Source organism: Pangasianodon hypophthalmus, chromosome 19, assembly GCF_027358585.1.
Source record: "Pangasianodon hypophthalmus isolate fPanHyp1 chromosome 19, fPanHyp1.pri, whole genome shotgun sequence".
NCBI classification, from domain to species: domain Eukaryota; kingdom Metazoa; phylum Chordata; class Actinopteri; order Siluriformes; family Pangasiidae; genus Pangasianodon; species Pangasianodon hypophthalmus.
The window spans coordinates 3,432,964-3,445,767 of record NC_069728.1 but is presented as its reverse complement, the minus strand read 5'-3'; the positions used below and the strand labels follow the sequence as shown (position 1 = coordinate 3,445,767).

At 37.4% G+C, this 12,804-nt stretch overlaps 1 protein-coding gene across 7 annotated transcripts in view; it reads left to right on the top strand.

Moving 5' to 3' along the window:
- palld (palladin, cytoskeletal associated protein) overlaps window positions 1–12,804 on the top strand; it is a 99,920-nt gene that overhangs the window by 24,116 nt on the left and 63,000 nt on the right. Inside the window, exon 1 of one of the 7 annotated variants that reach the window (XM_053242148.1) lies at window positions 7,873–8,041. The exons of 5 other annotated variants lie outside the window; for them this stretch is intronic. The gene's annotated coding sequence lies outside the window, so the exon portion shown is untranslated. Of the gene's footprint in view, window positions 1–7,872; window positions 8,042–12,804 lie in introns of those variants that run through there. One more of the 7 variants, XM_053242149.1, reaches the window with a different exon arrangement.

Below are 12,804 nucleotides of genomic sequence, written 5' to 3'. Positions count from 1 at the left end.
ATGATAAGAATTCAGAAGGTGTTGATTCATTTTGACAATAAATGATAGCTTTATATTATTGCACTCATTCTAATAGGTTAAAGTTTCTATAGTAACAGCTCATTCACAGGAACTTGTATGGCACATGCTTCACATAATCAAAGTCTAATAATAAATGGATTAAAATTGATAAGGTGAAGTTTTCTGTTAGGAGATGTTTATTTAACATTTATGGAAGGAGTCTCCTGTGTCAGAGCCTTCTAAAAGCCAGTAAGTTTCCAGACACTGGAGTTAGTTCCTGTTAACACTTAGGTTATAGCAGCAATAAACAGTCGTTTTTCCTTACCAGCCTTTCTTTTATCTCTCCTTTGAAGTTAATAAGCCAAAAAAAACAAAAAAAAACACAGCTTGTCATGTTACTGAGAAATTGCAAAGTGTAAACTCCTTGACTTGAGACTGGAGTCTTGCGGACATTCCCTTACATTAAATATAACTATGAACAGTTAAAAAGTGTATTATTTTTAATTCAGTAATAGATTAAAAGATTTGCAGTCATTGGCAAATCACTGTGCTATAAAGGGGAATACTACAGTATATCCGACATAATCTCAAAAACTACCCTACTCAATTCTAAAGTTTGCTTAGGCTATTTATTTATTTGTTTATACAGTATAGTATTATTTTTATTTTAGCAGTTACAGCTGCATTAAAGTTAAAGTAATATAGTTTAAGTAATCCTGCAGCATGTCAGCACGCCTACTTTCCTCATCCTTGGCCACAGAGACACACTCCGGGCAGGTTTTATCCATCCAAGCGTGTACATCCCCTGGCTTCATGTTCGCATAACATCTGTTAAAAAGTAGAAGTAGCTTTCATTCAACATCTGCATCAACTGATACTGATACGCTTCTTTGTGAGCTTTATATTTTTCCATTTGTCCTTAAGAGACTTTCTTGTCCCCCATTCCCTCTCTCCCTCCTTCCCTCTCTCCCTCCCTTCCTCCCTCCCTCTCTCTCTCTCTCTCTCTCTCTCTCTTTCTCCCTCTCTCCTTCCCTCTCTGCTATAAATGTCGCCCATCAATCCTAATAAATGTCCGAGGACAGGGAGGATAGCCCATGCCTGGGTCAGCATGACTCTGTCTTGAATTACATGCTTACTTACTTCTCTTCCACAGTAGATGGAAAACCAGCAGTAATGCTATAAAGCCCGGGCAAAAAAAGACTGATTTAGGAGCCAAATTAACAAAATTTAATGGAAATTTAGTTTAGCCTGAGTAGGAAGAGTGCCCTTATTTGACATATCTTAAATATTTTAACCATTCTAATATTTTTAACTATAACCTATTTCAAAACTTTAGTGTAGAGAATTATTGTTGCAGTAGTTTTATTACTCAGATCACTTTTCCCAGTTTTTGCCAGTTGTCCAATAAATGACATTATATTAAATACCACAGAAGACACGCAGGCATGTCATGGCTCTATGCAACTATATTCATTAATATTAAAATAGGTTCAAATGAAATTTAGTAACTTTTCATTAAACTCTCAGGATCCATTAGCACATCCAGAGTTACATTCTCCACTCTTGTAACTGCATACCTTTTCTATTAGTTTCAATGTAGTTACTGAATAATCCCTAGTAGTTACTGAATAACATGCTTTAACATAAATAACTGAGTAAGCCTGTGGTCTCTCTTTGTAACTGTAACTTCTGTTCTTTTACTGAAAACGTGAACACACTGAAGCCTGGCCTTGAGATGTGGACTGAAGTTTCAGAGGGGTACACTGGACTGCTAGGCTGTAATTACACCCATGCTAGCACTGGATTTGGACTCCATTGCAGCACTGAGTGAACCAAATTTCCGGGTCGAGGTTGTAACTGGGCCGCTGATGGCACGAGTGCATAATTACGCTGTAGAATACTGAAGGCACACAGACTGAAAAAGGGCCTTTCAAACTGAGGTTACAGTTTTATTAACTCAGCTTAACGGCGTACATAATAAAAACATAGCACTTCTGTAAAAGTCAAACAAGAGAGAATTATGTTTGACACATTTCAGACTAAATGCCAAGAGAGATACTCATCTTCAGGCCTAGGGGGTGATCTCAGCAGTGTGTTTGTGTGTGAGTGTGTGTGTCTGAGAGAGAGAGCGAGAAAGGGATGATTTATGAATAAGTTTAAAAGCAGCTGGAAGATCTCCTGTCATCTTTGAAAGTGTGTTTTGTGTTGAGTGAATATGGATGTAAAGAGGAGTGCTGTGGTAACATAGTGTGTGTGTGTGTGTGTGTGTGTGTTTGAGTGAGTGAAAGAGAGAGAGCGAGAGAGAGAGAGAGAGAGAGAGAGAGAGAGAGAGAGCATGTTTTCATATCTAGGTGGGGACCAACTTTTATTTTTGTTTTGTTTTTTTTAACAAAAATTTCTTTAAAAAAAAAAAAACCTAAAGGAGCCAAAAGATTTCTTTTTTGGTTACTGAGGTTAAGATTAGGGTTAGATTAAGCAGTCGACTTTCCATAAATTAGCTCCATTAATAATTACAGGAGTGGAAGGTCCTCACCATGGGCCTCGTTTATCAAACTGATTTATACGTAAATTTGTTTATTCGTTTGTAGGAGCATTTACACAAGACATTTAGTATTCATAAAGAATCCGGGAGGTTCAGAAAAACATTTATATCCTACTCATGCTCCTGAGTGTGTGTAAATCACGCATAAGAAAACTAACTAATGTAAACCTTGGCTGATCAGCCTTAAATTATATTTAAGGTACTGCATTTTCAAGTTTAAAGAGTTTATTTATTTCAATTACACACAAATTTTATGAAAATTTCGTGAAACCGTTTTTTGTCTTTGTGAAGTCGTTTCATATTAGTGGCATTAATTAAAGAAATATTAAGTATGAAAAATAAAATTAAAGAAAGCAAGCCAACACAAATTCATTAACTAGGACAAATAAGACCAGTCATTCAGTTAGTAAGAAATGGCGCTGTATAAACGGAAGACACGCTGCAATGGCTCAGGTGTTGTGTAAGTCAGTTCTGTTTCTTTCACTTCGTTAGAGGCAGCTCTAAGTGACTGATAAGTGACTGATCTGGTAGGTCTCAAGTTACAATATGCCATACACTGTGTGCTGTGGAGATAAAATATTGGCTTCGTTATAAAACATGCCCATCATGGAGGGTGCTTTGCTATGCAAGAGACTTCTGTCTGACAGTCGCAGACACACTTTCTTTGAAAATAAATAAATAAAAAAAACCAATGCAGTTTCCCTATATGATGCGCTTGCTATCCACCGTCACCAGGGTACAGTATTTTTTCTCCATGTTCTTTTGTGTTTTCACCTCATTTAATTCACACCTAATTCAACTCTTTTGTAATTTGGCTCCATATTTTGGCCTTTCAGGTGCTGTTATGCTATTAAATAATATATCTTTTTATTAGCTTAGATGTGAATCAAAACAACTCCCATTGCTGCCTCTGAGAAAGGCTATTTTGTCATTTTGTCTTTATTTTAGAGCTGTGAGCTTTGCTATTTATTCAGTTTTGTGGGCATCGCCAAGTGCAAATCAGCTGTGTCATGTATGCTCCTGGTAATTTCAAAAACCTTTGTAAATTTTTAGTTCATTTTGGGGGGTGGGGAAAGGGAGGTGTTATGGGATTGTGAATTTGTGACTGTCATGGCTATACAGTTACTTTATGGTTTGCAACTATTTTGATCTATGCACATGACCTGCACACAGTTGAACAAAACAAACACAAAGGACAATTGCATGTATAATAATACAAATGATTTCACACATTATATAGTATAAAATTCATAACTGAGCAGAAATATAACAAAAAACAAATGTAGAATCAAATGTTCAACTGCGTAGCTTTATGCCTGGTTTGTATCCTGGTTCACTGTAAAAGCATTTGCCAGTTGTGACATTTAAAAACACCAAGAACAAGCTTTGGTTTTCCTTTACCAGAACATTTCCTGATATATACTCTTCTGAAAACAGAAAAACAGATTGGTCAGCTCTCCGCTGTCTTGAGGTTTCATCATCACGCAACACTTACTCGTTCTGAAGTGATGAATGATGTGTTTAATTTTTAGGCCTGGACTTGTATGTACTGTATTGCTGACTTGAATGTTTAGTTTTAGGTCTATTTACATCCCTGGAGCCTTTTTAGGGGTCAGGGTGGTTAGCGTTCCTGGAGTAGCCAGTGATTTGTTTTTGTTTGTGTGGTCCCTTTTGCTTGGGGAGATGTGGAGGTTGTCATGGTGATTTCAAAAAGCATCATTTGAGGGTTAAGTGAGGTGTTTTGTGGGTTTCATTGTATAAAATATGATGATTAGAGGCCAAGAGAGCGAGGAAAATAGAAACAAGAGGATGAGGATTAAGCATGCACATTCACTCACTTTCTTTTTTTTTCATGCTTGTAAGAGTTAAAACATAGGGATGAGGTTTCTAGCTGTTTTCACATTAAAGTAGTAATTCATGCAAAAATGAAAACAATACAGTTCTTCACTTGCCCAAATGAAGTCAAGAATCTAGATGTCAAGATGTGAAACATCAAAAGTGATGGTTGCATGTCTGAAGACAATCTGTCTTAGTTAAATACCAAATCAGTGTCATGTCAGTCAACGTATCATGCATTCACAGCATAAAACATATTAGTGGTTAGTATAAGAACATATGTAAAATTCCATATGTTAAAAAAAAACTTGCAAAACTGCAAACTGCAATGATACACAAATCCAATACTGGATACTGGCTTGAAGCACTGAATCACTATTGGATGGAATTTTACATACATTCTAATACTAACCACTAATATGTTTTATGCTGTGAATGCATGATACATTGACTGATATGACCCTGATTTGGTATTTAACTAAGTCAGATTGTCTTCAGACATGCAACCATCACTTTTGATGTTTCACGTCTTGACAGAAACTTGAACAGAGTTGGTTTATTTGCTTGAGAATGTCAGTATAAGATTGGCAGATATTCAATTCTGGATAAAGTGGGCTTGGTACAAACTGCTAAATCATCATATTTGCCTCAAACCCTGCCAAATGGTTCAGTAATCTTAAGAGATGTACTTATGTGGTTTCTGAAACTGTATATTCAGTACGTTAGCTTTAAACAAATGTGGCAGCATGCAGTTTTGCGTGAACAGTTCCCTTTCCAAACAACACCTTTCATGCTGGAAGTAGGCTTTATAAGATGAGTAAATTTTGCCATTCAGATGATGCTCAGTTGGTATAAAGATAACATTGGTCTTGGGATAAGACACAAGGAACGTTGGGTCCATGGATTCAAGCTCTTGACACCAAATTCTGATGCTACCATCTGCATGTTGCAGGAGAAATCAAGATTTATCAGACCAGTCAAAGTTTTTCCAATCTTCGATGCGGTTTTCTTCAGTTGTAGCATCCGCCTAAAGTTTCAATACGTTGTGCATTTCTGTAATGCTTTTCTGTTCACCCTGGTAGTAAAGAGTGGTTATGTGAATTACCATAGCCTTCCTGTCAGCTTGAACCAGTTTCTCATAAACAAGGTCGCAGAACTGTCGCTCACTAGATGTTTTTTGCACCATTCTGTGTAAACTCTAGAGACTGTTGTGTGAAAATCCCAGAAGATCAGCAGTTTATGAAATACTTAAACCAGCCTGTCTGACACTAACAACGATGCCACGGTCAAAGTCACTGAGATCACATTTTAACCCCATTCTGATGTTTGACATCAGCTGAAGCTCTTGACCTGTATCTGCATGATTATTTGCATTGCACTGCCACATAATTGGATGATTGGGTGATTGGATAACTGCTCTAATTTTGGGTTAACCTTAGGCATGTGGCCACTGACCGCTGCTGATCCTACTATTATAAATTAATTACATTCCAGCATATATAATGGCATCCGGCGTAAAAACTTTGCCAAATCAAATACGCGGACCAATGATCCTCCGCTGCGGCAACCCCTAAGGGGAGCAGCTGAAAGAGAAACAACAACAACAACAACAACAACAACATTCCAGCATACATAATGACTATAAAAGTATAACTCAAACAACTTAGCAGATAATTTACTGATGATTTAAAAGTGGATGCGCTCATTGAGACCATGCACTATATTATACTGACCCAAGTATATGAGTAATCTTGGCAGTTTATAAGGATGTCTAATAGTTATGATTGCATGATGCTGATATGGCACTGATATCAACATTAACGTTAAGTGCTCAGTGCTGTAACCTCTCCGGAATTTACTGTGTTAGTCAGTGGCTGTAATTAAACAAGGGGTTTGGCCATCTGTCTGACGGAGACCAGGTGCTGCTGCTCCTCTTTTAGACTTCTACTGAGGAGCCTATTTTAACCGAGACCCAGGGGGTTGGGGGTCTGGGGGGGATCTGTGGACACAACTACAGATAGAATAAGGGGTGTGTTTGGGTCTTCTTTATACATACACTCTCTATACGCACTAACACACATACACTCTCTATATGCACTCTATATGCAGAGATATACTGCATACATTGTGTCCAAATAGTCAGGAACCAATGAGAGTAAAACTACATATACTTAATTTTATAATTATTATTTACAACAAAAGCTCTACATGTTCACCCGTACACTTAGGTTTCCTTTTGGTTATTGAGTGCAGACTTAGCATTAAGTAGCTGCATTAATAATTATGTCAGTCAAAGGTTCTCTCAAGGATAGTAAGACAAATGTGGTGTGTGTGTGTTTTGCAAAGCTTTCCATGCTTTTTTATACAAAACATTATATATTAAGATTGCACTGCAAAAATGACATCTTAGCAAGTGAAGATATCTTGAAAACAGTCAAATACATCTAGTATTTATATCTAGTATTGGCAGATAAATTTGCTTCTTTCTATAAATGCTTAAATGCTTAAAATTTTGCAGTTTGCATATTGCAAGCTTAGATGAGTAGAAATAGGTTTAATCATCTTATATTTGGTTTACTGTAAACGTATAATAGGAAATATTAAAATATTTCCCTATCATTCCTAAAAATATATTTCCTAATATTTTTTAAAAATATTAAAAATTTTGACTATATTCAAGATAGTAGTGTAGTAGCGCTCTTTATGGACAAGGCAGTGTGGCTTTGTATGTAATTTTCTATCTATTTCTATGATTGTGTGATAAAATATTTAGAAACTTGCTTTATCCAAGTTAAGGGAACAGTTCATTTTTAACAACAGTGAAAGCCTAGTGTTCACTGGCTGAAGGTGTTGTAAGCCCCGCCTCTTCTTTGTTTTCATTGGATGTGTTCCTCTTAACAGACTACCACAAATTTCAGTCACACTTTGAAGGTTCTTATGTTACAAAATGAATAAACCATTCACTAAAATACTAAATTCAGACATACAGGATTGATTATGCATGCTTACAGAATGCAGACAGGTATAGTTTTGCCTACAGTGGTCTGCACTGTTTGTTTATTTCCACTGCATGAGTTATGTCTTCAACACACAACCAGATACGATACTCAGAGGTGTCAGCTGAAGTGTTGCTGGTGGCAGTAACCTCATATGGAGTTCTGTCTCTCTGTGTCAGTGTGAGCAATAGGTTTTTAAATGGCTAGAGAGGAAGAGACACAGGCAGTAGACGTGTTAATTGGTTGAGAATCTGAGGAGAGAGAGAGGCCAAGAAAGTGTAAAACAGAGGGAACGAACAGCAAATGGACAGTAGCCAAAAGGTTAGGGTTGCACACCATGTCCATCTCACCCACCATGCTGAAAACTTTATTTTTGTTTTTTAGTGTCAGTGTCAATCTCTCTTTCTCTCTCTCTCTCTCTCTCTCTTTCTCTCTAACTTTGAGTACTCCCTCCCATCTCCCTCCCCACACCACCACCTTCTGTGTGTGTTTCACTCACAGCAGCACTTAAGCTGGTAGTAGGAGTGTCTGTATGCATGTGTATCTGAGTGTAGCTGAGGGACAAGTCAGCTCAAGCGTTCAGAGGGAGCGTTTCACGGATTTAGAGCCTGTACATATTAAATAACTTTTTGTTCGGCTAAACTAGAAGAGTGGGTGAAGTCCACGGGTAAGGGTGAAACTTTCAATTCTTCTGTCCCATGTTTATATTTACTGCTTTTGTTTCTCACAGTGCATAGTTTTGTGCTTATAGACATGATTCTACTTCTAATTTTTTTTAAAAAATCCACAAAAGATTACGCTAATCTGAAAAAAAAAATTGTTTTTCCACATTTTGAGGGTGTTAAAGCAGGAGAGACGTAGAACTGTAGACCTTCTATTTTTAGCCCATGTCTCTTCAGGTCTAATTGTATGATCTGAGTAGAGTTCTTGTCAACACTCTAGTACCTGACTGTGAGATGTAGATGCTGCTGGAGGAAATAGAGGCTAATGATTTTGAACAGTGTGATCAGACTGGGTCTGATTTCTCCACACTGTGCACAAACTGGAATGGCAGAGGTGTGGCTGGTGTCAAATTCTGCTGTGGTATTGTAGTGATGAGCAGCTCAACTGTCTGGGACAGGGACCCACTCTACTCAGTCTACTCCATGATCTTATTCTGAATTTCATGCAGCAGTGTAGTGATACTAATGAAAATGTGAGATTCTGTAATAACATAATCACTCTCCTGGAACACTGGCATGAGGGCCCTCATTAACCCACAAAGAGATTAAGGTTTCTCTGTTTCCCTGTAAACAAAAAATAAAAGTGAGTAGGGCATAAAAGTTAATCAGCACTTGATCTCGGAAGAAAATTCCTAAACAAATTAGTCTTCTAAAAACAAAAAAACAAACAAACTTCAGTTTCTTTCCTCAAGAACTTTTTAATTCAGCAGTTGCTGGGCAGCTCCGATTAGTGTTTCTATATGAGGCATCAGTGTGTGTGTGTGTGTGTGTGTGTGTGTGTGTGTGTGTGTGTGTGTGTGTCTCATATTTCTCCCTCTCCTGTCTGTCTCCACTGCCTCTATTCTTATCGTCTTTTCCTGACCCCTTCTCCTTTGACCCCTGACTTATGAGTGTAAATGGTATCTAGTATGGAAATGATTTTTAACTCTGATTGTGCCATAAGATTCTTCCACATTTGTCAGTAACTTGGACTGAACAAGGGCAGAAGAGCATATTAATCTGTCCTGACTAAGTAATCATCTACACCTTTACCTAATGTGAGCGTGCACACTCCTATACACTGTCATCAGTCACCGATTTCATCTCTGTCCATGTGTTAGTCTTTCTCATTAGCTCCATGGTTATTATTTGTCTAAACCATCTTTCTTTCCAGACATACATTTTGACCTTCCTGCCCCTCAGGCTCTCTCTCTGTACTCTCTGATATTTGGCAGCCTCCAGACTGTATTACTTATGTTTCTGTGTCTGTTTCATTTTGATGTCAGTGACATGAACCATATATTTTGATTTAATTTAATTTGAATGTATTTATTTCTGTAAAGCTGCTTTGTGACAATGTCCATTGTTAAAACCGCTATACAAATAAAGTTGAATTGAATTGAATTGAACCATAATCTTCCACACACACACACACACACACACACACACTCATTACTACCCTTGTGAGGACGTTCCATTGACATAATTATTATATGCAGCTAATTAATGTTATGCCTACACATAAACCTAACCCTAACCTCAGTAACCAAAGGGAAACATTTTTGTTCTTTTAATTTTTTTAAATAAATAGTTTTTTTTGGGGAAAAAAGGAGTTTTCTTCATGGGGCCCAGCCAAATGTCTCCACAAGGTCAAAACTCTCAGATATTCCTATTCTTGTGAAGACATTTGGATATTTGCACACACATAAACACATGATTATGTGATTATGCTATTCCACCACCTTTTTGGGTATTTGTGTTTATACATACGTCTGCATACAGTGTATATGTGAATATGTGTATTAGTCTTCCCAAACACACCCATCATTCAGTCATACACACACACACACACACACATCCTTCAGAAAAGGAGGGTGAGTGACTTGTCCTAAGTTAACCTTGCTTTCAAATTCAGGATTGCCAAGTCACATTATCTCAAGTTATTGTGCGAAATTCTAAGGAGGACGGACATCAGAGGGAGACAAAAAAAGCTCTGCTTCCTCTTTGTAAACATCAGGCATTATGTTTTATCAGACACCATGACACAGATGAGCTGCATGTGGAACGGATTAGCGCGTGAGATCAATAGATTTTAGTGTGCGCACACACACACAGACACACACACACATTAACATTATCTCTCTCATACAACCACAATGGGGCTATTACAATACAAAAACGTGCAGCAAACACCCCATTCTCTGACACAGAAAGACTTATTAAAGTGAGTGTTTGGCACATCTGTTCAGCATCTTCCCGAGCATGTGTATTATTGTGTTTGTCAAAACTCTCCCTGGCTCTTGAATGCAGCCTTCTCCGACTCTGACCATGGGTGGAAACCTTGCTGTAGCTCAGCCAACTGTTTCAGGGCATTTGATCTTTCATCGGAGGATGAATATGTATCGGGTCCGTATTTATGGTTTGTAATTATGAGCCCTGCTTTCCTTGTTCCGCTCCAAGCCTCTCTCGGTTCCTGTGGTTTGCACTCATGACAGGAAAAGCACCAAACCCGGTGGTATACATGCAGAGATCTTGCTTGCAGCATGAGTGCTCATGGTGTGATGTTGATTTGTATGTATCTTGATGGATCTGAAGGAGGACATGGCTTTGAATACGTGTGTTTTGCACATGTAGTATGGGCGGTTGTAGCTATGAGGGTAGAGGTTACACCTAAGCTCAAGGTTGGAAATGCAAATTGACTGATTGACGGATGCGTGCACAGACATACAAAAACGCACTAATGTGCACACAGACTGCAGCAACACCCTCACTCACCTCATGGTCTTTATTCTTATTTTCTGCTCTGCATGGAAATTTGAAATAGGAGGCTATGGCACAGCCAAACCACAGAGTTTCTCTCTCTCTCTCTCTCTCTCTCTCTCTCTCGTGTGCATGAATATTTTCTATTCTCATAACTTCAGCGCACAGAACAAATTCTCAAAACATCCTGAGTCTTAATAGGTTTAATTACCCTGTTAAGGTGAGATTAATGCGATGGTGGTATACAGTAGGGTTTATATAACTGAATGTTGCCTCCCACGAGCCCTCTTCATTTTACTATTTAAATACTGACATAGACAGACTAAATACTGTCATAGAATCAGTGTGTTTCAAGTAGGCATAGTGAAGCATCATGTGCTCTTTAATGCCACTGTAAATGTGTATGAGTGCATGGTCGTTAGTTAGGAGGAAGTTAGATGTTTTCATAAATGGACAGTAATTATCTGACGTTAAATTAGTAATCTGAAGGTGATTAGCACCTTGACGAAGAAAGGGTACTGATCTGAGCTGAAATCCCAAACTCTCTAACTTGATTCTCAGGGCAACTCACAGCAGCACAGTAAGGCCATGTTTTAGAGTTTATTTCTCCTCTGACTCAATAATGATTTTTTTTGTTTCATTAAAAAAGAACATGTTTTAATTACTTTGTTTACACCATCCTTGTTTGCAAACACAGAAATCTAGACATATGGGTTGTACTTCAGCTAAGATGTATATTAGATATCTGAGCACTTTTCTATACATATACTTACATATAAAATCACAGAGGAAAATTTCTTTGCATAAATGATTCTCACTTGGGTTTCATTTAGGTAGCAACTTTGCCACAAATTTTTCTCCTACAATTCCTTAGGTGAAATAGAGTGAGAGGGAAAAAGAGACGTGAGATTTTTCTGAGATTAAAGAAAGGCCACGACTGGCATTAGTAGGATTATAACACACAATCTCCTGACCACAAGACAAAGGTTTTACCACTTCACCACCTAGGAGCTTGTTAACTGACACTAAAACAAACATTTTACGTATACTTATCATTGGTTGGTTTACTGTGTCAATTTATTTTTTAAGTGATTGTTGAAGAACTGCACAGTAAAAAAAGGAACATGTTAAAATATTTGAGTAAAATGGGTTTTCAAATATCTTTGACAAATGCAACTTTAAATGCTTGATGGAAAAAAAATCATATTATGAACATATTAGTATAAAGATACTTGAGTAAAACTTACATAATAAGCTAATAAATAACGTAAAGTGGGCCTTAAATAAGTAGACTTGGGTATTTAATATACTAGTATAAAATACTAACTTATTACTCACCTTCTTTTCAAGCATACTTTGAAATACTAGTGTAAACTAGTGTACTTTTTTTCCAAGTTACACTTATTAAAATACACTAGTGTTCATTTCTTCAAATATTCCTAGACATGATAGTATATTAAAAGTAAACCGTACTTCTCTCCATGTATTCAGTAATACACTTGTAGCAAATCTGATAGTGCAAGCTAATGAACTTGGCAGATCTGAACACAATGTGTTGAAATTCAAGAGGAGACATGTGAGATTGTTGATGTCTTTTGTCTCAGAAAAAAAAACTGACAGACAGGAGATATATGTAGAAGACTCCTTTTATCTCCTTTATTTCCCAGTTGTTTAAGAGAAACTGTGATGATATTGAAGAAATCTCTATTTAGATTTCCGTTCCCAACTTTTAAACTCCAACCTATCTTTGAGAAGCTGCAGTGGAAAACTACTAAGCATATTTCACAAGTGTAGAATTTCCACAATTTTTTTTAGTGTTTACAGTAAATACATACTGTAGTTTGATCAGTCTTGTTACTGTGGCAAGCCAGCTCCTTCCTCGCGGACTGTGGATATGGTTGCACCCCATGCGGAAAAATTCACAGCACTCTTGGAGTTGCTAATTAGTGATGGCTTTTGAATGCCAGAC